This window comes from Pinus tabuliformis, chromosome 9 (assembly GCF_031772625.1).
Source record: "Pinus tabuliformis cultivar Carrire ecotype Pingquan chromosome 9, CPIR1, whole genome shotgun sequence".
NCBI classification, from domain to species: domain Eukaryota; kingdom Viridiplantae; phylum Streptophyta; class Pinopsida; order Pinales; family Pinaceae; genus Pinus; species Pinus tabuliformis.
This window is the reverse complement of record NC_142307.1, coordinates 1,644,197,085-1,644,210,958: the sequence shown is the minus strand read 5'-3', so window position 1 is coordinate 1,644,210,958 and position 13,874 is coordinate 1,644,197,085. Positions and strand designations below refer to the sequence as shown.

The 13,874-nt window shown below is 34.5% G+C and overlaps 1 pseudogene; it reads right to left on the bottom strand.

Annotated features, from left to right (window-relative positions):
• Positions 1-12,632: 12,632 nt before the first annotated feature.
• LOC149155136 (uncharacterized) lies at positions 12,633-13,257 on the bottom strand (annotated as a pseudogene).
• Positions 13,258-13,874: the final 617 nt, after the last annotated feature.

Genomic DNA, 13,874 nt, shown 5'->3' with positions numbered 1-13,874 from the left:
CAAGAGGTTACACCTCATTCCAGGAACATAATAGACATCTGCTATGGTTTTCCTTTCTCCTTTCTTTGTAAATATATTAACTTCTCCTTTTCCCATAACAGAGATTTTATCAGTCCCAAGTGTGACTTGTGATTTCACACTTTGATCTAAAGCAGAAAACATGGCTAAATTTCCTGTCATATGGTTACTACAATCGGAATCTAGAAACCATATATCTTCACTGTTTGTTTAAGCAATGTTACAAGCTAAGAATACATTATCTTTGCTGATATTTTCTCTAGTAATATTTGCATTAGATCTATTGTTCATATCATGATGTTTCTTCTTACATTCACTGGCATAGCGCCCATATTTTTTACAATAATAACATTGGACATTGGATTTTTCATACCTTTGTCCTTGAGCATGATGATGTCCACTTTGTTGGATGTTGCCATGGCCTTGGCTCTAATTTGGATTGCTGCCTCTTCCTTGAGCATTTGCTGGGCTGTTCCTTCCACCTCTGTTTTGACTTCTGCCTCTTCCTCTCTTGTTTCCTCTGCCTTGACCTCTTCCTCTTCCAAAAGACATCTGGGTCTTAAAGGCTTGCTCTAGAGTTGAGTTTTCATTTCTACTCAACCTCTGCTCATGTGTTATCAGTGATGCATGTAGCTCATCAACTGAAAAGTTTGAGAGATCCTTTGTCTCTTCTATGGTGGTGACAATCACATCAAACTTTGAGGGTAGGACCCTCAACAGTTTCTCCACAATCCTCCTTTCTTCAAGGGTTTCTCCATGAGTTCTTATCTGTGTGACCAGACCAATCACATGTGTGAAGAATGAGTCAATATTGTCTGACTCCTTCATGCTCAGATTCTCAAAATCTCTCCTCAGCAATTGTAGTTTTGTTGTATTCACTTTCTCCATGCCTTGATAGGCTGTTTTGAGGGTTTTCCATGCTTCATTGGATGTCTTAGCCGCTGCTATCCTTGGAAACACACTCTGGTCTACTGCTTGATACAACAATACAATGGATTTTTCATCCTTCTTCCTATTTCTCTTCATCATATCTCTCTCTGCCTGAGTTAGGCTGTTAAATTGATTTTCATCTGCTGGTTCTTCAAACGCACATTCAACTAATTCCCATAAATCTTGAGAGATAAACAGGGCTCTCATGGTTATGGCCCAATAGTCATAGTTTTTCCCATTAAACTGTGGGAGCTGGATGTTAAACATACCCATACTAGTGCTGGTGCTAGCCATTCTTTCAATACTTGCCTGTGTAAAAAAAAAAATTCACTGACTGTCTTCACTCTGCTGGTGAAGCTGCTACAGCAATAAACCCTTCCTTCAACTTCTTTGACACTTCAAAGAGCCTGGACTAGCTCTGATACCATGTTGGGAATTTATGAAAATTCCATAATAGACAAACGATTTTCAATTTTCTGAGTTTACTGTGTTAAAAATAGAGTGTTAAAACAGAGCATTTTTTTTTGTTTGTCTGTTATGGAATTTTCATAAATTCCCAACAGAAATTATACTAATAATGCAAAGGAATATAAAGGTGTCTTGGTAAAATGTTGTGCGTGCTGATCTGAGAGATGTCATATCAATGTGTGGCTCATTTAAATGTGAAATTCTACTGGATTTTCAAATTTTCAAGAAGGGGGCATTTTGCTACAAGCTGCTTAAGGATATCATCATTAGTCGAGAACCCTATTAGAGAGCAGGTTATATGGTATCTGAAACCACAAAATTGAGGCGGTAGCTGTGTGAATTTCAGTGGCTGTGTTTATTCAAAACAGGAAAGCTTCAGAAAACTGATAAAATCGTAGTAAAACAGAAAAGTAGGAGGATGTTTTACTTTAAGACTTATTTGTTTCACGACGCAGAATTGATCCATTTCCACAACATTTTGCCAGAATAGAACCCGAAAATCTTCAAACTTTCAAGCTCAGCAGAATGATATAACAAAATATTATCAATTACTTCTTCACTAAAACAATCATCCGAAAATTTCAGATAGGGTAATAATGTCCAAAGCCACCGCCATCTACGCTAGAGCATAGAACAACGTGAGAGGGGGAGGCTGCCTTTTCTTCTTCTGCACGCTGGGCTGATTCCATTCATTTCTTGTTCAAAATGAAAAGAATCCACCGAATCTTTTGGCTGCTTGTAGGAAAATCCCACCAATCTACTGGTAGACTACTATTTTAATATGCGTTGACTTGGGTTTAGGCTTTTACTTTCCCTGAAGCATTGGCAGGGCAGTTTACAATTTCAAATTTCGAATTTGGGTGGGGTGGGTTTACAAGTTCAAAGTTCAAATTTCAAAATTGAATATAAATATAAAAAAATGGTATTAAAGCATACAATACTGAGCCCACCTGATACATCATTTCGTATACTATCATCAATCGAGCTCGCATCTTGTGTTTCGTATGAAGACATTTCATGGCCACTAATATAAAAAAAATGGATACGCCTATGTTACGCATGCCTCCGCGTTTCAATGACCATCAATACAAACAGTCAGATGGATGATCATATCATGAACAACTCCATGACTATTAACTAGAAAGTGCTCGCTTGAAAATTACGTATACAAACTGGTAAATAGATATTAGAGTCTTCCCATGTATCGATGTCCTTAGAGGGTGTATTAATGGGTCTATAAGGGTGGAAATAGGGCTTGCCTTACAATTCGACCTTGTTAGTAAATGGCAATCTTTCCTTCTTTCACTTCCCACCAAACTAGCTCCTTACTAAACGCTGACAATCGCTTCGCACGTGATTATGGTAATGGGCACCATCATATCCATTTTGGAAGTATCCATTTTTCTTCCAAAATGGTGCTGGAATTTTATAACTTAACCGCCTGTCAAATTTGACGGTTTTGGCAATCCGGTCCTGTTTTGATTAAGATAGAATGTTGACAGCTTTTCTGAATTTTTAACCTATTTGACGGGCCAATTTGGCGTCAAATTCCTCTCCAGATTAGTGATGGTCTTTTATTCGGCCCTGTTGGCAACCCTTCCCTCTTGCCGACATCACTCCCCATGAAAATCTCACTTCCGGCCAAACTAGCTCCTTTCTCTACGGAGATGGATTCATTGCGGAATCTTAATATGACCATGATTCTTTTCTGCAAACCAACGGCCAGGGATATGCCTCAAGCATGAGGCCTTTTTCCCTTGGATGCATGGGTGATTTTGAAGGATTTTACAGCTTCGCTGAATGTGTTTGGCAGACTTTTTAAAGTTATTTTTAACTGTGCCTTTTTTTTTTAACTTTTTTCAACAAAGGTTTTAATAAAATAGCGTATATGTTACAAATTTTAAACTTAAAATCTTATTAATTTTATATAGTTAACGGTTGTAAATATATTTTTAATAAAAAAAATAAACCACAAATTATTTAAAGCGAAGAAGATGCCACGGAAATTGTAAAAAAACACAAAAAAAATATTAGATTTTCACAATCACTTTGGACGACTAACCACCATTTTTGGATCCACTCTCAAATCACCTAAAAAGGTAATGATGATTGGTAAGAAGTTTACTAATGCCTACGAGCTTTGGTGTAATGGAAAACCTAACATGGTATGAGAGCCTTGGCCCAAGACTGATTGCCCGATTTGCGTTTGAGGGGGGTGTTGGATTTTCACACTCACCTCATTGGGAATCGATCAAGTGGACTAACTGCCAGTATGGGATCCACCCCGAGACCTCTTAAAAAGGTAATGACAATGGTTTGGAACTTTACTAATGCCTGCGGGTTATGGTGTAATGGAAAACCTAACAAAAACTGCCCAACTTTTTTTTGAGGGTGTTTCCCAAACTCCTATGTAGGAGACTCTCGCCTTTCTCAAACACCACAAAGTAGGGGGTTTTTGCTACCCTTGACACCCCCCTATGACCCCATGTTCAATGCAATACAAGGTACAATGCATGGAGGTAGTGTATAACACATATTAAACATTCTCTCACGTTTTGCATAGAGAAGGTCATAGAAGTACATGATAAACAATCAAGGCTAGTAATTCTCATTCTTTTTCTACATCAGGAGACTTTTTGAGTGCTAACAAATTTTGTCAATGAATCTGAAACATTCTTCAAATTGTTTTCCTTTACCAATAACACCTTCTTTCCTTCAATTATATCTCTCATAAAGTGATATCAAACATTAATATGCTTTGTCTTATAATGATATGTTGGGTTATTTTCTACGAAAATTGCACTATGACTATCACAATCTATCCTCACACCTCATTGTATCAACCCAATATTTAAACATAATATTTGTAACCATACAACTCCCTTGCTTGCATGAGTGGCTCCCATCTATTCAACTTCTGATGTGATTGGAAATTGGATGTTATCCATGGTTTCCATCGAATCAATGTGATTAACCTTATATTTTTCCATTCACACATAATGGGTCTGACAAACCATGGTATTCACCCATGGCATTCACCAGGGTATTTAATATTAAAACATATAATGCAACTACATAACTCTTAAGTGAAAAAGCACCCTGATATAACATAACTACAAGCTTCCACCTTTGTAAAAGCCATTAAGTTTCTCATTATGTCGTTTTCTAACATTTGCACCATTTAATAAGAGAAGTGGGCTTTTTTCATATTATTATTTCCTTTACATTGTTTTATATATGCTTCAGACCTATTATATTGTCAATATTTTGTCTCATTCCTCATACAACCCAAATTAGTGGTATAAGAGCAATCTACTCCTTATGGTTTTTCAACGCATCTCATTGTCGAGGTCAAGGTACGAAGACTTTAATCTCAAACTAATTTCCCTTAAGGACAACCACGCTCATCAACGCAAGTGACCTCCCATGCTAAAGGAAACGAGTGATGATGGAGTAGGAAATCCTATCATGTTATTGCTCGAGGATGCACTCACGCAACAGAGGAATGAGATGAGAGACAAATTCACCCAAACCCTTCTGTGACTGTTAGTAGCAACCAAGGCACCTTCAATGAACAAAAATTTTTTTTGGAGATGTGACACCCTTCAAGGTATAACTTAACTTTGGTATCCCATTATTCAAAGGCTAAAAACATGTAGATGCCTCAAAGAAATGGTTAAATCTATTAGAGGCCTATTATTTTTTCCAAAAAACTTCTAACAATGAAAAGATCACCTTTGTGCCACTCAAATCCTTTCTTCATCTCAAATATTAGTGGTAAGGATACTAGAAGAGGCACAACAAAGACGAGTCTAGGACATTTAATGGAGGCCTTTCTTAGGTTACTTTTGTTGATTCCCTCGAGGAGGAATTATACCCTATAGAAAACTATGATGAATAATACATGAGATGGACAACTTTGTGACAAGAGCGATACTAGACAATGTTAGAGTACACTAATATTTTCTATACCTTGTGCTCAAACATTGGTATCAAAGACTCCAAGAGGCACCTGATTTTGAGGTATTTTAGTGACCTAAATAGGTATATCCAAATGGAGATCGATTTCCTAGATATCTCCTCATTAAGAGGTACTTATAGATATGTTGTAAAACTAGAGAAAACATTGAAGCAAAGGAATAAGAGCGAGTTTAGGTTTGCAAATCAACTCAATATAAGCGTATAAAAGGAGGCCCTAACTCATAGAAAAAGGGACAAATCAAGGAGAGACAACCTCAAGATAACTAACCTAAGTTATAGGAATTTAAGGGTAATGGGAATTCAAATAAATATATTGGAAAGTGGTAGGAGTTCAATAAAGTCCCCTAGCACACGATTGATGGACGTCACTTGAAACAATTATTATCTGTTGAGCTTAAATAAAAGGAAATGGATGTTGGCTCTAATTCTAATTCAAAACATGATAAAGGAAAGTTGATTATTGATGAAAAATGTAGTGCTACCATAGAGATGATGAAGAACCAACTAAAGGACTCAAAGTAGTCAAAGGAGATAGTGTGCCTCTTTCATTTGCAGATGTCGGTTATTGGGACCCCATTACATTTTATTGTTGATAGTGGTAGCTAGAAGAACATGATCTCAACCAAGGTCATTAACTGATTAAAGTTTTCAACAATTCTACTCCTCCAACAACACACCATTGGTTGGTTAAGCCATGAACGAGACATCAATGTCAACAAGCAATGTTGCATGTCCTATAGCATCAAGGACTTCAAAAATGAGGTATTGTGTGATATTTCCCTATTCGAATTTTGTGATCTTCCTCTCGTAAAATCATATATGTGGAAAGACCATGCTATCTACAAGATCCATCAATGTGATGTCATTATTACATTATGGTGTCAGCCCTATAGGGAACCTATGGTAACTACTTCTATTTCATTGATCTCAGCAAAAACTTTCTGAAAGGTAATGTCACATACATTCAAATTTTTCCTCTTCATGGTTCAAGTAAAACAAAAGGTCACTATGACCACCACAACTTTAGCATAATTTCTCTCTATGGAACATAAACATGTGGAAAAATTTGTAGAAGAGTCTATACACCTTACTTACAAAGGTTCCTTTACACATCTAGGTCAACACATCCACATACATGGGATGAAAACCTTCCATATTATTAGCATGTCTTTAACAAAGATCTCTAAAAATATTTTTACAATTATTCAGAGGTCAAACTCACTACTCCTATATATATCACTCTCTTGAATGAATCTTCACCAAAATAGTCCTCCCATGCTTGGTTCATTGTAGATCAAACAATGAATATTGTTGAACGAATCCAACTCCTAAAATAACTAGTTCATGAGGTTTTGCAAAAATATAATTCTAATTAAAGGCATGAACATCGTGACCACTGTGTTCCACACAGGTTTCATGCTATAGTGGATCAAATCATGGATGCCAGAAAGATATCTACCAATAGAACATACAAATTCACCAGGTTGTCAAAGTGGGAAATATTCTTCATCAAGGAAAGCAGCTCACCATGAGTCAAATTCAACAAAATTCTATCCATTTGATGATGGAACTTGACATAATGGGGACCATTTATGCATAACGGGGGGAGGAATTATCATAGTTGAAATTGGTGGCTATCCACCATTTTCATTGAATCAACATGGTTAATCTTTAATTTTTATTAGATTTGACAACTATGAGATACTTCAACTAATTTTTAGCTCTTGTAATATTATTTGAGTGGAAATTGGCAATCATCCACTTTTTTTGTCACATCAATATGATTAATCTTGTATTTTTTCCATTCATTAGTTAAAAGCCCACGGTTTTGACAAACCATAGTATTCATCCATGGTAATTTCTCCTAGTATTCATCCATCACATTCACCATGGAATTTACCCATGGTATCCACACGTAATATTCACCTCTGGTATTTAATATTAAAATAAATAATGCAAGTATATCATTCTTAAGTGAAAAGACACCCATAAATAATATAAATATGAGCTTTCAACTTTGTAAAAGCCATGAATTTTCTCATGATGTAGCTTTTGATATTTTCACCTTTCAATAAAAGAAATTAAGATCTTTTCATATTATTATTTCCTTTACACTATTTTTTATATGTATGTGACATATTCTATTGTCAATATTTAGTCTCATTCCTTAGAAATCCTAGATCAAAATTTGTAATTAAGAGTGACACTACGAACAATATTTTTTTCATCCAACATATTTCTCCTCCAAATATGTTAAGCACATACCCACTTATATATCTTTTTTTATCTCTATCTCTAACCCAATCTACATCATCAAAGGCCATGCATATTGAGCACTATATCAAATCTTTGTCTTCTATGGTAGCACAATCCATAACAAGTGGTGCCACAAATACCTAAAAATGCTCTTTATTGTTGTCCAATGTTCCATCCCCACTTTTGAAATATACATGCTCAATAGTCCCACAACATGTGATATGTTTGTTCTAGTACAATCCATTTTATACGTCAAACTTCCAACTACACTAGCATATAGAATAGGGAATATGTCGTCTTCCTCTTGATGTATCTTCAGACATTGTTTTGAAAATAACTTCACACCTATAATAATGGGTACATTTACTGGTTTATATTCCTAGATATTAAACTTTTGCAATATGTTCTCAAACTATTTCCTCTCATTTAACTCAATCTTCTTATTTTTCCAATCAATTCAAATTTCCATCTCCAAAAAGAAATTTCAACCACCAAGATCCTTGTTGTTAAATTTAGAGTAGAACTAATTTTCTACTTCGTGGATGATTTCCCTATCATTTCCAATTAACAACATATCATCCACATATAATACCAATTATATAACATGATCACCAAATAGATTGAAATACACACAGTGATTCACGTTTTTCCTTGTGAAAACAAGACCTAATATATAAGTATTGAGTTTTTGATACCACGTCCTTGGTGGTTTATTTAACCCATATAGAGAATTTTTTAACCTGCATATCATCTCTTTCACTTCCTTCACCCCAAATCTTTCTGGATGCCTCATATTGTTTTCTTCTTCTATATCGCCATTTAGGAATGTTGTCTTTGTGTCCATATGTTTTACATCAAAATCAAAAGAAACACAAATAGATAAATTAAATCTATTGGAAGCTTAATGAAGAAGGAAAAGTGAAGAAATACAAATTTTAATTAGGAGCATGGAAAACACCAATAGGGAAAAAATAGCTAACAAATCTATTTGTCCCTTAGCAAAACCTGGACAAGTCAGTCATATGATCCTTCTATACTCACCTCCTTGGCCTATTTCAATGGAGTACCCCAAGAATTTTAAAGGCTTCATTACATGCAAAGCATGGTCATGAAATCACAGACATCCAAAACTATTTTCTCAAATCCATCATTATCTATGTAACAAATTTGACTCTTTTACCATGTCAAGTTTAATCTAACCTTCCCCCCTTTAAATGTGACTTAAGGTTTCCCTTGATAAAATTTAGCTAAACTAAAGAGAATATCAAACACCACTCATCTTCAGGTCCTAGTGCCCTTAATTTTTATATCTACGGTGTTTGAGAATCTTACATGTCCTTCCTTTTCACCTACATCTATATATATATATTATATCGATAGATTATTAGGGATACACATGCCTAATAAAATATTACAGTTGTATACCCATTTATGCACAATTACAAATATTTAATTCCATTACAATAATTATTTAATTTCCTTTTATAATTCTCTCACCACTACTTTAGCACATCCCTTACCGTCACCATCACAATGGGTCTCCATAGTATATTTTGAGATCATTTATCTATGCTCCAACTGTTCATTTCCATATTTAGATCTAATCCTGCCAACAATCTCATGAGGATTTCAACCATACCGAATTACCTTTCCAAAGAAATTGTTGAACACACTTCACCTATCATGCCAAATTACAACACAATCCACATACATCATATAGACCATTGAAGGTGCCCCACATATGCTGAGGGCACAAACCACTAATGCCTAAAACTCAACATGATAGCCCTAGATTGAACATTTTCACTACTTGGATAGGCAAGTATAGTCCTTTATATCTCTCATTTGGAACCAAGGATATTCTAATATAGTCATTGGAACATCTATGACATGTGTTCCAAAATTCCCATCATTTTTTTCAATTCAGAACAACTTTGAACATCTTGTACATAGTAATTTCAATTACTGGATTCCCATTTAAATAGGAGCTCAATATACATAATTTGACACAAGATATATCACATAGGTCAATAGGATCTACCACGATTTCAACAAAATTTGAGCATTCTTCTAATTTTCCACCCTCATGTGGCAATGATGACTACCCGCCTACTTGGTGTCCTATGTAAACTTTAAATCATCTTACGGACAAATCCAACCACACTGTTGTCTCCTTGAAAAGTGCATGTCTCAAAATGGAAATTGTGTTCATAGGCATCTTGGTTGATGTAGGGTTTGAGAAATGGAAGCAAAGCAACCTATATATGTCATCAATCAAGATTCGATCCAATGTTGTTGGGGATGAGGTCAATACATGTATTTTGTGTGTGCAATGTGTGAGATGATGGTGTATGGTTCCTACGTGGGATTGTAGCCTCCTAGGTCAAATCCCTCAATGTCCATTTTTTATCAAATGATGTAGTCCTTAGTCAATGCTTGACAACCATTGAAGGAATTGAGTCTTGAAACTTGAGATTATTACACTTCGCTTGGCCATTCTCCAAGGATTTTCCAAACCAAAGTCGCCAACCTCCATGTGGGGCCATGTGAAGCATTATTGGAAATTTTTTCATAGACAAAATGGTCATTGAGTATTTTTATTTTGATAGAAAGGATTGTTCTACAACTTCTGAATAGGACCAAGAGGACTAGCTCACATACACTTGTTTCCCGTGGGAATTGATCTCTTGACCTATACTCTATTGGTTCTATTCTCATATCTAAAACCACATCTCATAGTCAAGCAATAAATAGTGAATCCATTATTAGTGATATACCAAGGCCACTCTTGCTAGAGAGTTTGGGATAAATGCGCTCTGATACTAAATGTAGGTTCTAACTGTACTTAGTTAATTATTGCAAATAGATTCTTAATCAAACAAAAAAGATGAAATGGTGAACACACACATTAACACAAATATTTTACCCTCGAAAAGTTAGACTAGAAATATTTTTCAATGTATTTATTGTCACAAGTTCAAATCTAGTGGAAGGTAGAGTATATAAACCTTCATACACTTTTGCAATCAAAACACAATGCAGAGGTGGGTCCCTTGTCCCACAATCAAGGGGTTCTCATACACCAATTTGGTTTCTCGCTTGGTTGTGACCTTAAAATTAGATTATTATTATTATTATTATTATTATTATTCTATGACATCCATAACTACCAATCCATTTAACCTAGATTACAATAGAACTGTATTTTCTAAATAAAAACTACAAAACCATGGGCTAAATTACTATGTGTTGCGAAACCACTAAAAATAAAAACTATATTCGAAAAGATATCAAAAATAGCCATAATTTTTTTGGGAGCACTACAGTGAAACCCCTATATAGGGGTAGAAAGCTCCCTTGCAAACCTTCTAAGTAAGAATTTGCCATAATTTTTTTGGGGGCGCTACGGTGAAGCCCCTATGTAGGGGTAGAAAGCTCCCTTGCAAACCCTCTATGTAGGAGGGGCTTCAGTGACCTAATGACCTATTTGAATAGAGGGTGTTTGTTCCGCCTTTGACTCCTCGTTGTGTGTAGCACAATATACAATGTGGAGGTACTTGAACAAAAAATATAACACATCTTCAATTTCCATTACTTATTAAATGATTTATAAAAAAATCAAATTTTAATTTACATTTCAATTTGAAAATTAATTATTTACTTATTATTATATTATTTAAATTTTTTATACTTCTAAAAATATTAAAAGAAGCTTATTCTAATTTAATGTTTTTGAAACCACAACAAAAAATTAAGATGGTGCACTCCATTTATTCCAAATGAAAATCTAGATCAGTGAGCCCAGAGGCTCATTCTACAACCCAATATGAGGGTATTGTGTAATTACATCCATTCTCAACTCAGAATTGACACATGTCCCTTTAAAACAATATTTTTAATAAAAAAAATGTGCATTGTAATCTCCCTAAAAAAGTACTTTAAATAAAAAAGTTGTATCCACATAAATGATTATACATAATTTCTTACATTTAATTAAAAGCATTAACAAACATTAATAACCACATTCTAATTGTGTTCACTTAGTTGTTAGTATTACAATCCAATATGAAAATATGTGATAAAAATATTTCACTTTCATTATTGGAATTATAAATAAAGTATTTGGATATCTATATTAAATGATATAACTAAAATTAAGAAAAAAGAAAAATCTATTTTTCTTATAAATATTGTTATGAATAATATATAGAGAGAGAAAATGTGTGTTAATATTGACCTTAGTAAAATATTTAAATGCTAAAAAGGAAAAAGTAATTAAAGGTAAAATTATTTAGTTAGTAGGAAAATGTGTAACTCATTCAATTTTTAATAATAATAATAAATTATTCAAGAATACAATTTAAACAATGAAAAATTACACTTGATCTATATAGAAAAATAGAAAACCACTATAAATGCATCTTAATCCTAGATTTATCAAGCACTAAAGAAAGATTAAATCTATTAGCACATATTTTCTTTTTCATATTTTGCATTTAAAAAAAAAATAGCATATAATACGATTTCATCTCTCTCAAATCTTAATAAATCCAAGTAAGACCTGGTCCTCTTCCGCAATTTCTAATTTAAAAAATACGAAAGTAAAGCAATATCTAATTTAAAAAATACAAAATAGAGCAATTTCTAACGTAAACAGTAAGGGATGCTAAGAAGCAAGTCCCTGCCGAGGTCAACTGAAGACAATATAAAATAAAATCCACAATTGAAAATAATACCAATTTTAGTGGCGTGATACAAATTTTACTCGGTATGACCAAGTCGGGTCATGTTGACATGTTCAATTCTAAATTTTTCCACAGATGGCATCCATGTTGAATCAAATGTAAAAATAACTATAAATAATCTTAACACCGGGCTCATTGAAAAAAGATCCTTAAAAATAACTATAAATAATCTTAACACTGGGCTGATTGAAAAAAGAATCCCAAAACAAGAGATTGCATTATCTAAGAAAATTTCTAATCAGCAGCTTCTAGATCACGAAATATGGGATTTGCAGTAAGTTACTCCGCGAGTGTCTTCACTATACCCTTAACAAGTGCCTGAAACACATTATGTTCTAGTTGGCCGTTATGGTCTTCATCGACACTCGGAAAGATCTGATCATAGAGCAACTCAACTGTTTCATTGGCTTCTAAAAGACTGCAGCTCTGATTTGCTAACTTTACCATCTTTATTCACATCCAACTGCTGGAACATAAGATTTTTCACTTCCTCTAAAAGTTTTTCATCTGCCAGAAACTTTCTCGGTTGCAAGCCATTGAGACTTTCTCAGTTGTAATCCATTGAAGACCTTAATATCTTGGATAACAATGGGCTTTAAAGCCAGGAATCAGGCAGATCTTGCAAGACACCTTGGAGTAATTGAGCAAACTGAGCCTGCGCTAATTCTTTGGTCCCTTCCACCCTATGCTTCTTTAAAATGTTTGTTAGAAGAGAATCACCTTCAGGGGTAACTGTGAACGGAGGAACACCCATATCGACTCCCATTTGAACAAGGGTAGACCGCAACTCATTTATGCTAAACTTGTCACTGTCATCTGTATGAAGATCTGTGAACAGATTTTTTTCCAAAATTACCATTAACATCTGACCAACTAGTAGTTGAATAAAATAGAGTACAAAGTAATATTACATCTATAAGTAGACTAAAATTTGAAGTATATTTTTCTCTTCGACTTCCGCAGGTGCAGTACCTTATGTGTTGTAGTGGTGGCTTCAACAACATTTTCCTTCTGTCATTTTGGAAGGGAAGGTCAGTAATAAAAAAGTGTCTAAGACAAGACAATTGGTTGATATTAATAATGATTTAGAGGTGTTATTTTTGCACATAGATAGAGGTATTTCGTTAGAGATTGAGGCCTTTCATGGGGTTGGAAGTAATGCATCATATGGGATCCACACAGTGGTAAATTTATGCATGTATTGTAAATAGAAGCCACAACCTACTGTACAAGCATACAAGCATCATCAAGGACTATGTTGAGACATTTTTCTTTTGTTGTTTTCCGGCAACATCAGATAGCCATATGAAATTTGCTTGAAGATTGAATTCTAATCTGATTGTAGAAGGCATATTAGAATGAAGGACACAGTACTATCCCATTTGATTATGCCAATGGAGCTGAGCACCTTTACTCCATCATGTTCCCTGATTTTTAACCTGTGACTCAAATGGGTGAATACCAAGAATTCTTAGA